We start from the raw sequence: 20,984 nt of genomic DNA, 5'->3' as shown, positions 1-20,984 counted from the left end.
CCATCAGCAACCTAGGCCTATTGCAGCATAACTCAGGATGGTTCAGGGTCACCTGATCCAGCCCTAACTATGAGCAGGATCAAAAAAAAAAAGTTTTAAGCCTAATCTTAAAAATAGAGAGGGTGTCTGTCTCCCGAATCCAAACTGGGAGCTGGTTCCACAGAAGAGGGGCCTGAAAGCTGAAGGCTCTGCCTCCCATTCTACTTTTAGAAAACTATAAGAACCACTCGTAAGCCTGCAGTCATAAGGCCTTTAAGATATGATGGGGCCTGATTATTCAAGACCTTATATGTGAGGATAAGGACTTTCTGCATTCAACAGTACTGTATAAATAAATTAATAAAAAAAAGAAAATTATACCTACTGTCTCCAGGTCATTGCACACAGACACAGGAGAGAATTAAACCATAAAATAAAATATGTAATACTGTACCTACTGTTATGAGGCTGTTGCACGTGAGTATCACCAGCATGATGTAAATGTAATAGTTTGAGATATAGTCCTGAGATTATTGTGATGCAATCCTGAGATTATGATAATGCTGATAGTGGTTGTAAAGAGCTTGAGTGTTTTGGAGAGTTTAGTACATTGCAGGGCCTGGGTCTTCTAGGTGGCAGTGGTGAGAAGAGCTGACGAGAATGTGAGCTCCATCTCTCAGGATACAGCTTGGTTTACAGAGGCAGCGTGTCTATGGGGAGATGGAGACCAATGATTTTCTCTGATGTATTTATGACTCCCTTGGGCTTAGAGCTTTTGGTTTCTGTGCAGTTTGTGTACCGTGCTGTAATGTTAGAATATTCTCCATTGTGCAGTGACAAAAGGCCTTGAGCACCTCTGCAGACAGATTGATCTTCTCAATGTAATAGATCTGCTGTTGAGCCTTTTTTTTTTTCTTTTTTTAATCAGAGCAGTGGAGTGGGCTATCTATATGAGGTCCTCTGAGAAATGCATCCTCAGACACTTAAAGCAGGAGACCCTCTCTGCCTCTGGTCCTTTGATAGCTAGTGGAGAAAGGACCTCTTTATGTTTTCTGAAGTCCATAATGATTTATTTTGTTTTTGATGTTCAGTGTTAGGTTGTTGTCTGTGCACCAGCTTTCCAGTTAGCAGATTTTTCATTGTTGTTAGAAATGAGAGCCACCACTGTTCTGTCACCTGCAAATTTAATTATTATGTTTGAAGAGCAGTGTATTTGAACTAGAAGCTGCAATAGTCTGGAGCTTGTCCCTTTAGTGCTATGTATGTACATATGAGGATTTTAAAATGAATTCTAAAATCATCTGGGAGCCAATGTAAAGGGAATAAAATAGGGGTGATGTGAGCTTGCTTGCTAGAGTGTATTAGGAGTCTAGCTGGAGCATTTTGTATTGCTTGAAGGTGTGAAAGTGATGATTTATCTATGCTGGTAAATAAAGCATTACAATCATCTAAGTGCAATATCAAACCAAGATTATGAGCGCTGGTCTTCGCAGATGAACAAAAGGAAGCAATCATTTGACTGATTGTTGAATGCACATCAGGAGGGGCTATAATCAAGGCCTCAGTCTTGTTGATTTATGTAATGTGGGTCTAGGCAAAGCATTAAAGTCTTGAAGTTATTTCATAAAGTTCATTTGTAGTTCTAAACAAATTTAGAGTGTTTTTTCTTCACTTTGTCTCTCCAAGATGTTATTCCTCTCTCCCACAGCCTCACATGCAAATGACCAATTATGCAAATTAGGCGATGACATAATATAGCGACTTTTAGTGACTTTTAGGACAGCCAATAGGTACTTTCCTACCTGAGGAGTTGGCAGCAGTGAATGGTAGTTATGTACATGGTTTGGTATGATGACTAGGCAAACTGAATTTTTGTTGATTTTGCTGTGAGATTTACATGGACCACATTATATGTAAGAAGGCTATGTGGGGCCACAGGGCAAATTAAACCAAAACAGAAGTGGCAAAAATTGCAGGTTCTCTAGGTGGCCCCAGAGGCTAGTTCCAAAAGAGAAACAATTCCTAAAGACCTCCATGTTAAAATACCCAACTTTACAGCATTAAAAGGATTCTTGGCCTTCTAAAACCAACTTTGAGATGGGTGTGTGTGTGTGCGCATGCGCATGTGTGTGTGTGTGTGTGTTGCTCCTCAGATTAGCTCATCTCCTGATAGAGAGCTGCTTCGCCCTCTCCTATAAGAATCCTCTTAATTTTCCTCTGGTTCTTTAAGGCAGCTGGTTCAAGGCAGGGTGAGATGGTGACTTTCCATCACACTGATGTGTGTACCTCCAGACAGAACTGGCCTCCAGTTCCAGTATTTATACTTTTAGGCAGTGAATTTGTAGAAAACTGAAGTTGACCAATATCCACAGTTTAAACAGACTTGTGCCTGCTGCTGAATTATATGCTGCACACCTGGAATCTAACACTGACCAGATTAATGGTTTGTGCATACGGTTTTCAGAGAATTCCTGTTTGTCACTTCCAAATAAAAATCTCATTATTTTAACACCTTCTTGCACTTGTCTACTATGTTTTGAGGACGCACAGCCTGTGTGACTCTTTCACCAAACCACAACCCCCAAAAATGTAATTAAAAAAAAAAATTTTTTTTTCAACTCTCGTCCATGTAATTTGAGCTTGATTTTGTCACCAATTATTTTCCTTGGAAAAAACATTTTAGTCTTATCAACTGAATATTTAAACCCATGCATGCATGGCTTGATGGAAATAAATATTATGGGAAGATTTAGTGAAGATTTCTTTCTAAATATCAGGTTTGGGAGATTCTGTACTTGCGGTTTCCATGTGCTAGTGACCATAGAATTTAAAAGTTATTTAGATAATGCTTCAAAATAAGTACTTGGACTCTTCTCCACATGGATGCAGAGATGGTTGGCATTTTTTGTTTGCCTCAGATTCTGGTAGACATGACTGACTGTTAAAAAAGAAAAATAATCCAAAAAACTCTCAGTTTGAAAAGTGTGACTTCTTTGTGTCACTCTGGTGTATAGTTGAGATAAATGAAGCATAACCTTTTATGCTTTAAAAAACAATATACAGTGGTGTGAAAAAGTGTTTGCCCCCTGCCTCATTGCCTGTTTTTTTGCATGTTTGTCACACTTAAGTGTTTCGGAACATCAAACCAATTTAAACAATAGTCAAGGACAACACAAGTAAACACAAAATGCAAGTTGTAAATGAAGGTGTTTATTAGTAAAGGTGAAAAAAAATCCAAACCATCACGGCCCTGTGTGAAAAAGTGATTGCCCCCTAAACCTAATAACTGGTTGGGCCACCCTTAGCAGCAACAACTGCAACCAAGCGTCTGCGATAACTTGCAATGAGGCTTTTACAGCATTCTGGAGGAATTTTGGCCCACTCATCTTTGCAGAATTGTCCTAATTCAGTTACATTAGAGGGTTTTCGAGCATGAACGGCCTTTTTAAGGTCATACCACAACATCTCAATAGGATTCAGGTCAGGACTTTGGCTAGGCCACTCCAAAGTCTTCATTTTGTTTTTCTTCAGCCATTCAGTGGTGGACTTGCTGGTGTGTTTAGGATCATTGTCCTGCTGCAGAACCCAAGTACGTTTAAACTTGAGTACATGAACAGATGGTCTGACATTCTCCCTCAGGATCTCTTGGTAGACAGCAGAATTCATAGTTACATTTATCACAGCAAGTCTTCCAGGTCCTGACGCAGCAAAACAGCCCCAGACCATCACACTACCACCACCATATTTTCCTGTTGGTATAATGTTCTTTTTCTGAAATGCAGTGTTCCTTTTACGCCAGATGTAATGGGACACACACCTTCCAAAGAGTTCCACTTTTGTCTCACCTGTCCACAGAATGTTGTCCCAAAAGTCTTGGGGATCATCAAGATGCGTTTTGGAAAAATTGAGACGAGCTTTATTGTTCTTTTTGCTCAGCAGTGGTTTTCTTCTTGGAACTCTGCCATGCAGGCCATTTTTGCTCAGTCTTTTTCTGATGGTGGAGGCATGAACGCTGACCTTAACTGAGGCAAGTGAGGCCTGCAGTTCTTTGGACGTTGTTGTGGGGTCTTTTGTGACCTCTTGGATGAGTCGTCGCTGCGCCCTTGGGGTAATTTTGGGCGGCCGGCCACTCCTGGGAAGGTTCACCACTGTTCCATGTCTTCGCCATTTGTGGATAATGGCTCTCACTGTGGTTCGCTGGATTCCCAAAGCTTTGGAAATGGCTTTATAACCCTTTCCAGACTGATAGATCTCAATTACTTTCTTTCTCAATTGCTCCTGAATTTCTTTGGATCTCGGCATGATGTGTAGCTTTCAAGGATCTTCTGGTGGACCTTACTGTGTCAGGCAGCTCCTATTTAAGTGATGTCTTGATTGGGAACAGGTGTGGCAATAATCAGGCCTAGGTGTGGCTAGGGAAATTGAACTCAGGTGCGAAAAACCACAGTTATAGTATGTTTTAACAAGGGGGGCAATCACTTTTTCACACAGGGCCATGATGGTTTGGATTTTTTTTCACCTTTACTAATAAACACCTTCATTTACAACTTGCATTTTGTGTTTACTTGTGTTGTCCTTGACTATTGTTTAAATTGGTTTGATGTTCCGAAACACTTAAGTGTGACAAACATACAAAAAAACAGGAAATGAGGCAGGGGGCAAACACTTTTTCACACCACTGTATTCTTTTTTTCAGTGGACCTTTGCACACTTGCAGATATTTATTTAATGCTGTGAAGTTGTTACAAAGTGTGGGAAGAGGAGGGTCAAGGAGAGAGAGATGAAAGAGGTATGGTGTAGATAAGGGGTGAGTATGAAAGAGACTGGGTAAAAGACAGAAAGGGGAAGGAAAGGGAGAAGGAACGAGAGGGAGGAGGAATAGGAGAGGGAACAAGAAATTCACAACATATTTATTTCTTGTTTGTGGGTTTCTTTTGCTACTCGTTCTCTATAATGGTGTTTGGAAGCTGCTGCTCTTCCTTGTTCACTTTAAGTTTCAGCTTCTTCTTTGCTTCTTTTATTTGCTGTTTCAGAGCTTTTTTTCCCCTCTGTGTCTCTCAGTTCAGTCTGTGCCATGTTGGTCTTTATTGAAACTTCTATCTTCTCTTTGAGTGCTTGCTGTATTAATAATAATTCTTTCTTTATGTTTTCTATTTCCATTTTTGTTGCTTGGATTCCTGTTTTCTCTTCTTCCAGAGCTCTCTTTACTTCAAACAAGTCCTTTACATTTTCTGATTCTTTCTTAGATATCTTTAAAGGCCACAGTTGGAAAGGGTGAGGCACTCCCCAGTCCTGCTGTGAAATTCGGCTTCTTCATTGAGGAAGTGGAAGCTACAGATAAGGATAGAATTATTAGCCTCCCATGAAAATGTCTTTTTTTTTAAGTGCTGTTACAGTTTCTTCTCAATCAATTTGAAGTACTTCTCACAACATAAAAGTCATCTTCATCATGAAGGGATTTTCTACCCACATTAGCATTTCTCAATGTTTTTATACATGCTGCTGTTGTTTATGCACATACTTCACTACTGAAGATATTTGTTACTGTATTGATGCACTTCTCACATCAGTCCTAAAACTTTGTCCTTTTGTCACTCACACCTATCGATCTCTCATTTTCCTGAATATTCTCCAGCACTGCATTCGTGTTTAAACCACCTCAAATTCTCAGACAGAGAGAGAGAGAGAGAGAGAGAGAGAGAGAGAGAGAGAGAGAGATTTCTATTTTGCTTCTATTAAAAGTCTAACTGATTGTGATAATTCTTTTCTCTCCTTCCCAGATTTAATTTCTCACCAAAATCTTGGCCAGAAGCAGAAAGAGGAGAAGTGATGCTTTGGCAGTGAGCATGAAGAATCCATTTTCCTCCGCCTGCTGCTGCAGTAGTGGTGGTATGAGCAACAGACAGCAGCAGGGGGAGATTAGGAGCTGATATTTTGCCTCCTCATTCATCCCTGATAACGCACAGAGGAATGATGGCTCTGCTATTTCTGCTGCTGCTTCTGAGATTATTGCTGTTATTATCTGGCTGCTGGAAGCTGCTGTTTAGCTGCTGGATTGTCACAGCAGACCAATCAGTCAATATCAGTGATAGATTTATGGAAGTCCTGCTGGTTAACATTAGCGTTGGTTCAGCTGCAGTCAGTTGATGATACAGAAGGGCAACTGTAAGGTTTACATTAAATGTGTTAAGTAGAAAATAGATAGTTATGGATATGGGTTTTCCATTTTTATCCCAGCACATTAGATTTGAATAATTCTAGTAAGTTTAATTGTCAAACAGACCAACTTCAAAAACAGTATTTGGAGCACTGGTGCCTTCTAGTGTGATTTAATGGGCTAGAATTCATTCTGAAGAATCTGAGAGTTCTGATAATGAATTTGATGGCTGTAGCTGCTCTACAGGTGCTGGTCATAAAATTAGAATATTATGAAAAAGTTAATTTATTTTAGTAATTCCATTCAAAAAGTGAAACTTGTATATTATATTCATTCATTGCACACAGACGAATATATTTCAAATGTCTGTTTCTTTTAATTTTGATGATTATAACTGACAATTAATGAAAACCCCAAATTCAGTATCTCAGAAAATTTGAATATTGTGAAAAGTTTCAATACTGAAGACACCTGGTGCCACACTCTAATCAGCTAATTAACTCAAAACACCTGCAAAGGCCTTTAAATGGTCTCTCAGTCTAGTTCTGTAGGCTACACAATCATGGGGAAGACTGCTGACTTGACAGTTGTCCAAAAGACGACTTTTGACACCTTGCACACGGAGGGCAAGACACAAAAGGTCATTGCTAAAGAGGCTGGCTGTTCACAGAGCTCTGTGTCCAAGCACATTAATAGAGAGGCGAAGGAAAGGAAAAGATGTGGTAGAAAAAAGTGCACAAGCAATAGCGATAACCACACCCTGTGGAACAAAACCCATTCAAAAATGTATGCAAGACATGGGTTTCAGCTGTCGCAGTCCTTGTGTCAAGCCACTCTTGAACAAGAGACAGCATCAGAAGCGTCTCACCTGCTGGTGGGAGTGGCGCAGTGGGTAGGTGCTCGCCTTGCAGCCGGTTTGAGCCCCTGTCCCTGCACTGCGTTGTGTCCTTGGGCAAGCCACTTAAACCACATTGCCCAATGGTAGCGCTGAGTGATCTGGAACGATCATTTTGTTGTGTGCCTTGTGCACACAATGAGTTGAATCTAACATCTAACTTGGGCTAAAGACAAAAAGGACTGGACTGCTGCTGAGTGCTCCAAAGTTACGTTCTCTGATCAAAGTCAATGTTGCATTTCCTTTGGAAATCAAGGTCCCAGAGTCTGGAGGAAGAGAGGAGAGGCACAGAAGCCATGCTGCTTGTGGTCCAGTGTAAAGTTTCCACAGTCAGTGACGGTTTGGGGTGCCATGTCATCTGCTGGTGTTGGTCCACTGTGTTTTCTGAGGTCCAAGGTCAACGCAGCCGTCTACCAGGAAGTTTTAGAGCACTTCATGCTTCCTGCTGCTGACCAACTTTATGGAGATGCAGATTTCATTTTCCAGCAGGACTTGGCACCTGCACAGAGTGCCAAAGCTACTTGTACCTGGTTTAAGGACCATGGTATCCTTGTTCTTAATTGACCAGCAAACTCGCCTGACTTTAACCCCATAGAAAATCTATGGTGTATTGTGAAAAGGAAGATGTGATACACCAGACCCAACAATTCAGAAGAGCTGAAGGCCACTATCAGAGCAACCTTGGCTCTCATAACACCTGAGCAGTGCCACAGACTGATCGACTCCATGCCATGCTGCATTGCTGCAGTAATCTGGGCAAAAGGAGCCCCAACTAAGTATTGAGTGCTGTACATGCTCATACTTTTCATGTTCATACTTTTCAGTTGGCCAACATTTCTAAAAATCCTTTTTTGTATTCGTCTTAAGTAATATTCTAATTTTCTGAGATACTGAATTTGGAGTTTTCATTATTTGTCAGTTATAATCATCAAAATTAAAAGAAAGAAACATTTGAAATATATCAGTCTGTGTGTAATGAATGAATATAATATACAAGTTTCACTTTTTGAATGGAATTACTGAAATAAATCAACCTTCCGAGCATTCGTGTCTGAGTCTTTGATGGGCCCCCAATGGTGTATAGGCCCCTGGAAAATCTGGCCATCCAAACATTTGAAAATTTAAAAAATCTACTGTTACACCGCTTCATCAATTTATATAAATTTTCACTTATTTAAAACTACAAGGAAATAATTGGCTTCTCTCACTGTGGTTGAATGACATAAATTATAGAATTGAGATTTAATTTTACAGTGACAACTCTTAAACAATGAGGACCCACTTACTTCCTGTTCTCAACATTTAATTCTGTTAACAAGTAGACCATAACAGAAAACAATTTTCCCTTTTCAACATTCTTGATAACAAAACTTGAAATTATGTGCAATTTCTAACATTGTGCTGTCCTCGCCTTTGAGTTTCCTGTTTTTCACCAGCTAGACAGCCAGATAACGATGCTCCAATAAAGAAACTTCTCTTTCCGTTTTTTTGCTGCTTTATTGAAGAATGGCCTCTGACCATTGTCCACTTTCGACCATCGTAAAAGAACAAATCTTGTCCAAAACAACAACGTTTCACGATTGATATTAGCCTAATTCACGAACATTCGGCATTACATTCCGCCATCTTGAATCTGTCTACTTCCTGTATTTTTGTAACCACAAACAATGCTACAAAACAACCACTGGAGGGAGATCTAGGGCAATTTTACAAAAACTGCACACGGTGTAACTTATAACTTACAAAAGCCAGAACACTCCCCGCCTGGTACAATACAATTGTGCCACTACAATTAACATTTCTAATAAACATTTTACACTGTTTACAGTTATAGCACTCTTAATTTTCCTCTGACAAAAGCAAAACTATGTCAGCAATGGGTCTTAAAAACACTTTTTCATTTCCATCTTTCACAGTTTTTACTTCTGCTTTTCGAACCTTATTATCCTTACTCTCAAATGTTCTTACAACCTTTCCCATGGACCAGTTGTTTCTGTGTGTGAGAGCATCTTTCAATAACACAATGTCACCAACTTTAATGTTCGGTTTATCATCAGTCCATTTTCTCCGTTGCTGTAGAGTCGATAGGTATTCACTTTTCCATTGTTTCCAAAAACAGTCTGCCAGACACTGTACTTGTTTCCATTGCTTTGAGTAGAGGTCTGGTGGTGCAAAGCTTCCTGTTGGTGCAGATAATGCATTGGTCTTCTGGGTGAGAAGCATTGCCGGTGTGAGAAGGTTTGGTTTGTCTGGATCTGTTGAGATTGGTACAAGTGGTCTTGCGTTCATTATTGCCATTACTTCTGCCATGAATGTACTCAACACTTCATGTGTGAGTTGGATATGTGCGGCCTTCAAAAGAATCCCATCCAGGATGCGCCTCGCAACTCCAATGAGTCGCTCCCATGATCCTCCCATGTGTGAAGAGTGTGGGGAGTTGAACAGCCATGTGCATCCTTTCTCCAGCAGGTAAGCATTCAGTTCTGTGTCCTTGTGATCAATTTGCAGCTCATTACATGCTCCAATAAAATTAGTCCCTCTATCAGAGCGAAGCATTTGAGCAGGACCACGGATGCAAAAGAATCTTCTTAGAGCATTGATGAAACTTGACGTCGACATCGATTCAATGAGCTCAATGTGCACTGCTCTTGTGGACATGCAGGAGAAAAGTACAGCCCAGCGTTTACTGTCTGCACTCCCTCCTCTGGTGCGACGTGTGGTGACTGTCCAGGGCCCAAAGACGTCCAGTCCAACACTAGTGAATGGTGGCATGGGTGTCAGCCTATCAATGGGTAAATCTGCCATCTTTTGAGTCTGCATTTGTCCTCTGAGTTTTCGACAAAGAATACATTTGTGAATGACAGAAGAAATGAGCCGTTTACTGCCAATAATCCAAAAGCCAGCTCCTCTGAGTGCTCCTTCTGTTATGAGGCGCCCTTGATGCGCTACTTTTTCATGATAGTATCTAATAAGAAGGACAGCTATATGATGAGCCTTTGGAAAAATGAGTGGGTGTTTCTCCTCTTTTGTTAGGTCAGCAGGTGCCAAGCGTCCTCCTATTCTGAGGAGTCCATCTTCATCAATGACAGGGTTCAACTTTTGGAGACAACTTTGTTTTGGAAGTGGCTGATTTGCTTTCATGCACCTGTACTCCTCTTTGAATGTTTCACTCTGTACTGCGCGAATGATAAACTTGGCTGCTTTGGACACTTCCTCTGCAGTGTTACTATCACAAAAACACATCCAGCCTTTACTTTCTGTGTCTGTTTTCTTGAATGATGCTGCCACACGTTTTAGTGATGCGACAGTGCAACACAATCTCATCCAATGAGAAAATCTTTCAAAACGACATGGCTCTAGCTGTGCTACTGAGGTTTTGGTAACGAGGGTTTTTACATCAGGTCTGATCTCTGCATCTGCGTCAGGGTTGATGAGAGTAAAACTATCACAATGTGATGGCTCTATGTCATGTTGTGCCAAAAAAGAAGGACCACTAAACCAGTTTGTGGAAGCTAATGTGGAAGCTGCAATTGGTCTAGTGGCTATGTCTGCTGGATTGTCACTAGTGGATATGTGAAACCACTGTGTTGGATGTGTGGTCTTCCTGATTCTAATCACTCGGTTAGCCACGTAAGTGTAGAATCTCTTTGTGTTGTTATGTATGTAACCAAGGACGATTTTGCTATCTGTGAAAAATCTGATAGTGTTTACTTCAATGTCCATCTCATCTTTAATGAGTTCGTACATCTCCACAGCTAAAACTGCTGCACATAACTCCAATCTAGGAACAGTATGAGCTGGTTGGGGGGCTACTTTGGACTTGCCCATGATGAACCCTGTGTGCCACTGACCTTTGCTATCTAGAGCTCTTAGATAGGCTACTGCTCCTATGGCCATGGTTGAGGCATCTGAAAATATGCACAATTCTTTCTTCACAGCAGCGGCCTGAGAGAACGGTAGGTAAGCCCTTGTTATTTGTAGCTGCTCAAGATCTTTCAGTGAATTTCTCCATTTATTCCATCCATCTTCTCTTTCTGCGGGAAGTGGTTCATCCCAATCCTTCTGCTCTGTGGATAGGTCACGAAGAAGAGCTTTTCCCTGCATTGTGATGGGTGAAACAAAACCTAGTGGGTCATATAAACTGTTAACGATGGCCAAGACACCTCTCCTGGTGAATGGCTTTTGCTCAGTGGTTACATGAAAAGTAAAACAGTCACTTTTAAGATCCCACAGCACCCCCAAGCTCCTTTGCAGGGGTATGTTGTCCAGCTTCAAATCCAGGTCTTTTAGATCCTTGGCTCTTTCAACAGCAGGGAATGCTTCCACTACCTTGTGGTCATTACAAGCTATTTTGTGTAGCTTTAAATTTGACTGAGCCAGCATGTTTTGTGCATTCGTGAGTATCTCAACAGCTTCTTCTCCTGTTGCTGTGGATGCAAGGCCGTCATCAACATAAAAATGTCTCATTATGAATTGCTTTGCCTCATGTCCATACTCTTCTTCTCCCTCGACTGCAGCACGCCTCATACAGTAAATAGCCACAGCTGGGGACGGACTGTTCCCAAAGACATGAACCTTCATTCTGTAGTCACAAATGCCTTTGCTAGTATCGTTATTCTCATACCAAAGGAATCTCAAATAATCCCTATGATCTTCTCTCACTTCAAAACAATAAAACATTTGTTGCACATCAGCTGAAAATGCTACAGGCTCTTTTCTAAAACGCATAAGGACACCTAGTAAAGTGTTGTTTAGGTCGGGTCCACTTAATAAGACTTTGTTAAGGGACAGTCCTTCGAACTCTGCACTTGAGTCAAAAACTACTCTCAGTTGGTCAGGTTTTTGTGGGTGGTACACACCAAAGGATGGTAAGTACCAGTGTTCTTTGTCTGAGTCCAAAGGTGGAGCGACCTCTGCGTGGTCATTGTCCAGCATGTTTTGGATAAACTCTGTGTATTGTCTTTTCATCCTGGGGTTCCTGTCCAGTGTTTTTCTGAGGGACTGGAGGCGTTTGAGCGCTTGCTCTCTGTTACTTGGAAGCTCTGGTCTAGGAGAGCGGAATGGCAAAGGTGCCACCCAGCTATTCCTCTCATTTTGATACACTTCCTTTTCCATAATGTCAATAAAGTTTTTATCCTCTGCTGACAGTGCTGGTTTGTCATCATCTTTTGTCCTATTAAACACTGTTTCTCCCAGATGAATGTTATTCATGTTTTCACTGTCCTTTTGGGGGGCAGATATGGTGTTAAGCTGGTAGTTGCAACCACTTGACTCTTTGATTTGAAACATGTTAGGGCATGGGCAGAGGTAAGAAGCACGTCCATTCTGAAGAACATGTGTTTTGAGCACATTCACATTAAGCGGTTTATGCGTCTTCCCCATGCAAGCTTCCCCAACTATAACCCAGCCTAAGTCTAATCGCTGTGCATAGGGTGCACCATATGGCCCATTGATTCTCGCTCTGACTTTATGGACTTGTATAATGTCTCTCCCCAAGAGCAAAAGAATAGGTACTCGTTTTTCCACAGGTGGCACCTTCTCAGCTATCTTCTGTAAGTGTGGGAACTTCATAGCAACTTGTGGAGATGGAATCTCTCTTCTGTCATCCGGAATCATGTCACACTCAATCAGGTTTGGGAGTGGGAGCTTTACTCTACCATCTATTGACTCAATCATAAAGTTTAATGCTGTTCTGCCAACGTTATCTGACAGTCCTGAGCATGTCCTGAGCTTGTAAGTGTCTGAGTGTGTCTTAATCTTAAAAAGCTCAAAAAACTGAGACTTAGCTAGTGACTTGTTACTTTGTTCGTCAAGCACTGCGTACATCTTCCTTGCCTGTTCTCTTTTCCCATCTGGATAGACTAATACAGGACTTATTTTTGAACATGAATATTGGATGTCTACATCGCCACACACTTCTGTGCATTTAGAAACGACTGAGACGCTTTCACTAGTTTGCGTCTCCCCGCCATTCTCTTTCTCAGCTTCAGAGCTTTCAGCTGGTGCAAGAGGTGGACCTGGATGTAGCGCTGCTAAATGTCTGTCGCTGCCACAGTCCATACACTTTATTTGCACACTGCAGTCCCTTGCTAGATGCTGAGTAGAGCCACAGCATTTAAAACAGATTCTGTTCTCTTTTAAAAAAGACTTGCGCTCATCTATGGGTTTCGCTCTGAAACTTTTGCACTTCTTAAGTGGATGAGGTTTCTTATGTATAGGACAAAGCTTATCAGGGCTTTCTATAGGTTTACTGTAACTAGTTTGAGCTGAACTGGTATCTGTTTTGTGTACACTAATCACTTGCCTGTTGTTGCCTTTGAAGCTCTTCTCTTTTTTGATGCTTGCTTTGGCAGGAGGTGTGATGACAAAACTTGGGTCATTTTTTATTTTGGCTTGTTGTCTTACAAACCCCGAAAAGACACTGAAAGGGGGAAAGGTAACTTTGTGTTCTTCTTTGTACTTTGCCCCTGTTGCAATCCATTTTTCCTGTAGTCCATAGGGCAACTTCTCCACGATGGGATTGACTCCACGAGCCGTGTCCAAATATGAGAGGCCTGGTAGGTATCCTCCATCTTTTGCACATTCAATTTCCTGCAGAATGTCACCCAGCTCTCTTAACTTTGCGTTATCTCTGTTGTTGAGTTTGGGAAACTGTTCAGTCTTTTTTAACAGTGCATTTTCCACTACTTCAGGAGAACCATAACACTCCTCGAGTCTTTGCCACACAAGCTCCAGTGCTGCAGTTGGATTAAAGACGTGGACTGAGCGGATTCTCTGTGCCTGCTGACCAGACTCAGCTCCAAGCCATTTGACTATTAAATCTAGCTCTTCTTGGGCTGTAACATGCAAGTCTTTAATAGCATTTTGAAATGATGCCTTCCAAGCCCAGTAGTTCTCTGGCTGGTCGTCAAACTGCAAAAGTCCTGTACTTAACATTTCCCTCCGTGTGAGGTACTTCGCAATCTCCTGTACACCCTGTGTCTCTATAGCTGCTTGAGGAGTGCCAAATGGATACAGTTTGGGTGGACTCAGTCTTTCTCTGTGTTGTGCTAGGTGCTCCACTTTAACCTTATTCTCTTCTGCACTGTGTGAGCTGTGATAATCTATTTCTGCATTCATGGCCTTTTCACATTGTTCACGTGCAGCCTTGTGACAGGCGAGAGGATCTACTTGCAATGTGAATCCTTCAACACAAATATCTGAGTATTTTTGTACATACTCTGCAGTACGCTGTTCCGGGCTGGTGGATGGTCCCACTAATGGATAGTCCTGTTCAATTTTTGAGAGTCCCTCCTCCTCTTCATAAACTGCAACTTCTGCTTCTGCAGCCGCAACAGCCTTCTGAGAACTCAAAATATGCAAATTAGCCTCAAGTTCAGTTTTCTGCTTCATTATGGCTGCCTCCTTTTCCGAATAAGCCAGTTGTGCACGTGTAGCCTCCACTTTTGCTCGTGCTTTTAATGCTGCAGAACTTGTCGATGAACGTTTGGATGAATGTGAGCGTGCAGACTTACAGCGTGTGTCTGTGTTGCTTGCATTGTCCTTGTTCTCCATGTCATCTGCTTTACCTGACTGCAGACTCATGGTTGCTCCGCTATATATCTCCTTGTGGTTGTTGCCTGCTGCGCTGATGTTCTTTTACTGTGCTGTCCTCGCCTTTGAGTTTCCTGTTTTTCACCAGCTAGACAGCCAGATAACGATGCTCCAATAAAGAAACTTCTCTTTCCGTTTTTTTGCTGCTTTATTGAAGAATGGCCTCTGACCATTGTCCACTTTCGACCATCGTAAAAGAACAAATCTTGTCCAAAACAACAACGTTTCACGATTGATATTAGCCTAATTCACGAACATTCGGCATTACATTCCGCCATCTTGAATCTGTCTACTTCCTGTATTTTTGTAACCACAAACAATGCTACAAAACAACCACTGGAGGGAGATCTAGGGCAATTTTACAAAAACTGCACACGGTGTAACTTATAACTTACAAAAGCCAGAACAAACATTTTGTTATACAATTGAAAACGCTCTGTGCCAAATGGCTTTTTAATAGCTAAACAAACAAAACAGAACCAAAACTAAAAAGACCCAGCAATTAAACCAAGTGTACCCTAAACTTAGTATCTCACTTAGCATGGCAAGTCCCTCAGTGCTGCAAACACCTCAGGAACTTTGGCCATTTGTAGTAAGAAAATCTGTCTTTCAGTCCAGGTACAGTTGACAACAGGTACAGCTCAGGTTCACAAAGACTTCTCTCCTTATCCTTTCTGACTGATTTTGGAGAGTCTTGTTTCCTGTTAGTGTCCTTATCACAAGTGTTAGGATCAGACATTACCTGCAGGCCATTCGCGATGCACAAGTAGCCCATTTCTACCATGATGGCACATTAATGTACTTGACTGCAAGGTGTACAGTGATCCTATGTGAAAAAGTAATTGCCCCCTAAAACTAAACTGCAATCAGGTGTTTGCAATAACTGGCAATGTGTCTTTCATAACACTGTGGAGGAATTTTGGCCCACTCATATTTGAAGAATTTAATTCAGCCACACTGGAGGATTTTTTAGCATGGACGGCCTGGTCAAGGTCATGTCGAAGCATCTCAAAAGAATTTAAGTCAGACTTTGACTAGGCCACTCCAAAACCATCACTTTGTTTTGGTTTTTTAGCCATTAGACATCATCAACATGCTTTTAGGCAAACTTGAGCCGATTCCTTGTGTTCCAAGGTTTTTGGCTTGAAACTCTCCCATGAATGTTATTTTTACCCAGTCTATTTCTTATTGTTGAATCATGAATGCTGACCTTCACTGAGACAAGTAAGTCCTGCAGTGCTTTAGATGTTGCTCTGGGTTTTTTTGTGACCTCCAGGATGACTCATCGATGTGCTCTTAGATTAATTTTGATAGGCTGGCCAGTTCAAAGCTTCAGAAATGGCCTTGTAACCCTTTCTAGATTGATAAAGAAAGCACTTCCTGAAAGTAGGTGAGAATGGGGTTGACTTCACATTTTGCTGATCATGCCGGTGTCATGATGGCACATCCCCTTGTTCCTGCTTGACGTGTTTTTATATTAAGTTTTTTATATTAATGGGAACCCTGATACTAGCAGGCTGGGCATGCAGATTTGATAAGAGTATATCACATTGTTGATTCCAGTAACTCAGCTGACATTATGGATAATTAAGGAGATTTTCAGTAACTTCTATAATTTTCAGTAACTTCTATAACTTCTATAATTACCCCACACTAGGAGGAGGAATAGTGTGTTGTTGTTGGTATGTTTAGCTGTTTTTTTTTTTTTTAAACAAAATTAAGGCAAAACTACAGGTCTGATTCATACTGAATTTGCACTAAAGATGGCTACAAAAAAAAAAAAAAAATCCCTATCTTTGGCTCTCTGGAGTCATAGGATGTACCTGTGCATCCAAATGACATTTTCAATTTAAGATGACGTAGCAGCAGGATGCAGCCTTGATGAATCTGTGTTTCAACTTATCTGGAAAGTGTGGACTTCAAACTACGTACCAGTTTTTGAATTGTGTTGATAGACCAATGAAAACCAGAGTTATGATCAATAATATACGCTATGCCTTTTCCTGTATATTGTCCTCATGGGACAGGAAGGGGGTGCAGAAAGAAACAGCAGCAATGGTAAAAACTGTGAAAACAGGATGTTTGCTAGCAGAACATGCTTGAGAGCAAACAAAACAAAGCAAGCAAACAAAAAATCACGGCATATTTAGTAGTGAGGAAATTTCATGACTGGACTGCACAGGCGGCATCCTATCACGGTACCATGCTGCAATTCACTGAGATCCTGAGAGCGACCCATTCAATGATTTGGATGTGTGAGTGAATACTTTTGGCAATATAGTGTATCATGAAGACATAATCCTAGTAAATAATTTAATTCCACGAGCACAAATACAGTTTAAAAACAAATCTATCTTTGATGGACAGTTCAAGTTACTGTGTTAAACTGAGTTACACCGTGGCAGCATCATAAGAGCTGTTTGTAAATATAAAAATATGTCACAATAACAAATTTCACCATTTTCCCTACTGCCTATTTAGTCTATCATATTTTTTCTACAATAAATCAGAGCAATAATAACTTTTGTGTCTCTTGATAACTCAGCATAGAGGTTTTATGGAGGTTTGTCGTAGAGTCATTAAACACTGGAGCTATTTTAGTCGTGGGCAGCAGATGTGCACCCATCCCAGTATCTGCTCATTACTGGGCTTTCACTCTATTTTTGAAATGCAATATTTTTCATGTTTCATACTTCATCTGTAAGTTGATTCAGTCATAAAATAATGTATAAAGTTGCCTATTTAAGCATGCTGTCATTTTCCTTCAGCATCTTTCAACTTCTTTCTATGATTCCTGTATATTTATTTGTCTCCACAAACTTTTCCTCTTCCTCTAATCTAAATATCTTAAATCATGGCATGTTTTCTTTTCTTCTTTTTAAATTTCACTTTGCAAAAATATTGTTTCTTAATATCACAGATTTTTTTGCACTCACCATTTTTCACCAGCCATTAGTATCTGTGGTTGTTTTTTGTTTTGTTTGTTTCTTTTACTTTAAGTGGTTTCCTTTTAGGCTTCAGGCTCAAGCTGTTGCATCTCTGTAAACCTGTGTAAATACAGAGAATTGCTGTCTGTCACACCCTGGAAAGCATCAAGAATCACCACAGAAACCAGCTTGATGCATTTTGTTTCACATTTCCATGATGGGATTTGATCAATGCATCTCCACCTGCTGCTGGAGGCAGTGTAACCCACACTTCCTGAGGTTAAACACCTAGACAGAGCAGAGAACACAGATGAGCTTTGCACTTTTCACTTCCAAACTGAGACCAGTTAATCCATGCTGACATTTATCCTGATATCTTATTACAACAGAAATCTGAACAGTTTGACTTCAGGGTGAAAGTTTGAAAAGAAGCTTTTTCATAGTGAGGTAATCCATTTCCATCCGTGCTAAGTCTCTGAATCAAACACAAGCAGAGCACGCACCATGCTCCACCTGTCATGAATAAAATGACCACTATCAAGTTATCGAGTCTGTGGCCAACCCTCGGCCGATCCTCAGCTGGTCCTTGACCATAATTACATCCCCTGCTTGTGATGTAGTCAAAACGACCACGAGTGGTAATGCCCCCAAAGCAGCATTTAGGAAAACTGGTGATAATGTGTGGTGTATCCACCAGTAGGAGCAGTGATAATGGAAGTGTATTCATTTACAGCTATGCTATATATTCAGGCATTTGCTTAGAGGTTCTATAATTATTACAGAATCATAATATGTTTGACACAACAGTACATTCACATCATGATTCTGATTGTGAAAGCTGCTAGATGAGGCAGTTTAAAAAAATATATGGATAGAATCATCACTGTGTTATAATAAGTTTTTTTTAAATGAATTAAGCCAATATCTTTGAGAGCCAGACCTTATTTTGCAAGAGAGGAAGTGGAAGAACAGAGGACAAGACATTTAGTCTGACAACCAACAGCCACAAGAATACCAAGACCTTTAAAGCATGTAGCCTATTATGGGATAGTATTATCTGATGATTAAAAAAAAATCTAAACACTTTCTTTAGATATTCTTTGGGCCTTGATTAGATAGAGGAAGACATGCAGGAAAGGGCCACATGTTAGATGCAAACCCAGGCCACCTGCACCACATATGTGGCATATATGGTTGCCAACTCACCCTCTGAACCACCCCAGTGCCTGAAAAGCTAAACACTTCTAACACAAACATGTATATCAGTTTTATTATGATTCCAGAGAAATTACATTTACAATGGTATGATCATTTTCTTCTCTGTAAGGCTACATTGTGAAAATATGGAATATGGAAAAGTGTCAATGTCTGTGTCTCATTTCCTTAATTTTTCTAATTACACATTTTTGTGTAAAATTTTAAAGCCTAAATATGTAATTACCTATTAAGTATTTGTCACGTATTCATATTAAAAATCACCTTACACTTGTTTATTAAAGAATGAAGATTATTATAATTATTCTATTGTTATTTTTAAAAATGTCCTACTGCAGTCAGTAAACATTCTTCTTTCTTGTTCTATTCACTTACTTAATGTTATTCTGATATTCTCTCAGTGCTGTAGACTCAAAGTGTCTTTTGCATAATCACAGTCTCTCTGCTGTGGGAAATGAACTGACTGCCCTGTGATGTATCACCTGTGTGTTTCCTTTAATTAATCCTCCTCTTGTGAAGTAAATTGAGCATAATAATTCCACACAGGCTGCTCTGATCTGCTTAATGTGCTGCTCTAACTCTGACTTTAAAGACAGCCTACAGATCCAGCACCAGTAAAACCTTTAGAGACACCAGCTGACTATTGAGAGCAAGAGCACTAATATGATAATACTGGAGTGCAAGAACGAATATATGGATTTGGAAATGAACATAGTAGGTAGGGGAGACTGGGACATATTGGACCAGGTTTTTGGATTTTAGTTTCTAATCCAAACAAAAAACAATCACAGTATTATCCATCCATCCATCCATTCTCTCCCGCTTGTCCGGGGCCGGGTCGTGGGGGTAGGAGCCTAAGCAAAGAAGCCCAGGCTTCCCTCTCCCCAGCCACCTCCTCCAGCTCATCCGGAGGGACCCCAAGGCGTTCCCAGGCCAGCCGAGAGATATAATCCCTCCAGCTTGTCCTGGGTCTACCACGGGGCCTCCTCCCGGTGGGACATGCCTGGAACACCTCACCCAAGAGGCGGCCAGGAGGCATCATAGTCAGATGCCCGAGCCACCTCAACTGGCTCCTTTCGATGTGGAGGAGTAGCGGCTCTACTCTGAGCCCCTCCCGGATGGCCACACTCCTCACCTTATCTCTAAGGGAGAGGCCAGCCACCCTTTGAAGGAAACTCATTTCTGCCGCTTGTATTCGCGATCTTATTCTTTCGGTCACTACCCAAAGCTCGTGACCATAGGTGAGGGTAGGAACGTAGATCGACCGGTAAATCGAGAGCTTCGCTTTTACACTAAGCTCCCTCTTCACCACGACAGACCGGTGCAGCGTCCGCATTACTGCAGAAGCAGCCCCGATCCGTCTGTCGATCTCCCGCTCCCTTCTCTCATCTCTCGTGAACAAGACCCCGAGACACTTGAACTCCTCCAAGGGGCAAGAACTCGTTCCTGAGCCGGAGAGGGCACTCCACCTTTTTCCGGCTGAGGACCATGGCCTCAGACTTAGAGGTGCTGATTCTCATGCCGGCCGCTTCACACTCGGCTGCGAACCGTTCCACTGCGAGCTGGAGGCCACCACCTGATGAAGCCAGCAGGACCGCATCATCCGCAAAAAGCAGAGATGAGACTCTGAGGCCACCAAGGAAGAAGCCTTCCGCCACCTGGCTACGCCTAGAAATTCTGTCCGTCAGGGCTACCCTTTATCACCGATTCTGTTTATAATTTTTACGGACAGAATTTCTAGGCGTAGCCAGGTGTTTGGTGCTATTTAAATGAAGACTATCACACTGATAGATAAGTTCTCATCTATATCTGATTACTCTATCAATTGGAGTAAATCAACAGTTTTGCCTCTGAATTGTAATTTCCAGAGAACCTCTAGGACCCCACTAAAGTCAGGAAATATTAGATATTTAGGCATAAATTTTTCCGCCAGGCTCTCAGACTTGGTACGATTAAATCATATCCCCTTATTAAAAACAATAGAGGATGATCTCACACGTTGGAACAGTTTACCTATATCACTCATGGGGAGAGTTGCTGCCATTAAAATGATGGTTTTACCAAAAATTAATTATCTATTTTCATTGATCCCTAATAAACCTACTCTTCCTTGGTTTAAGTCACTAGACTCAAACATCTCAAAATTTTTATGGAAAAACAAACCATCAAGAATAAGCTTAAAAACTTTACAAAAGCCAAAACACAGTGGAGGTCTAGA

The sequence above is a fragment of the Archocentrus centrarchus genome, chromosome 6, assembly GCF_007364275.1.
Source record: "Archocentrus centrarchus isolate MPI-CPG fArcCen1 chromosome 6, fArcCen1, whole genome shotgun sequence".
In the NCBI taxonomy this organism is placed as follows: domain Eukaryota; kingdom Metazoa; phylum Chordata; class Actinopteri; order Cichliformes; family Cichlidae; genus Archocentrus; species Archocentrus centrarchus.
The sequence above is the reverse complement of the archived record's forward strand: the minus strand, read 5'-3'. Positions refer to the sequence as shown.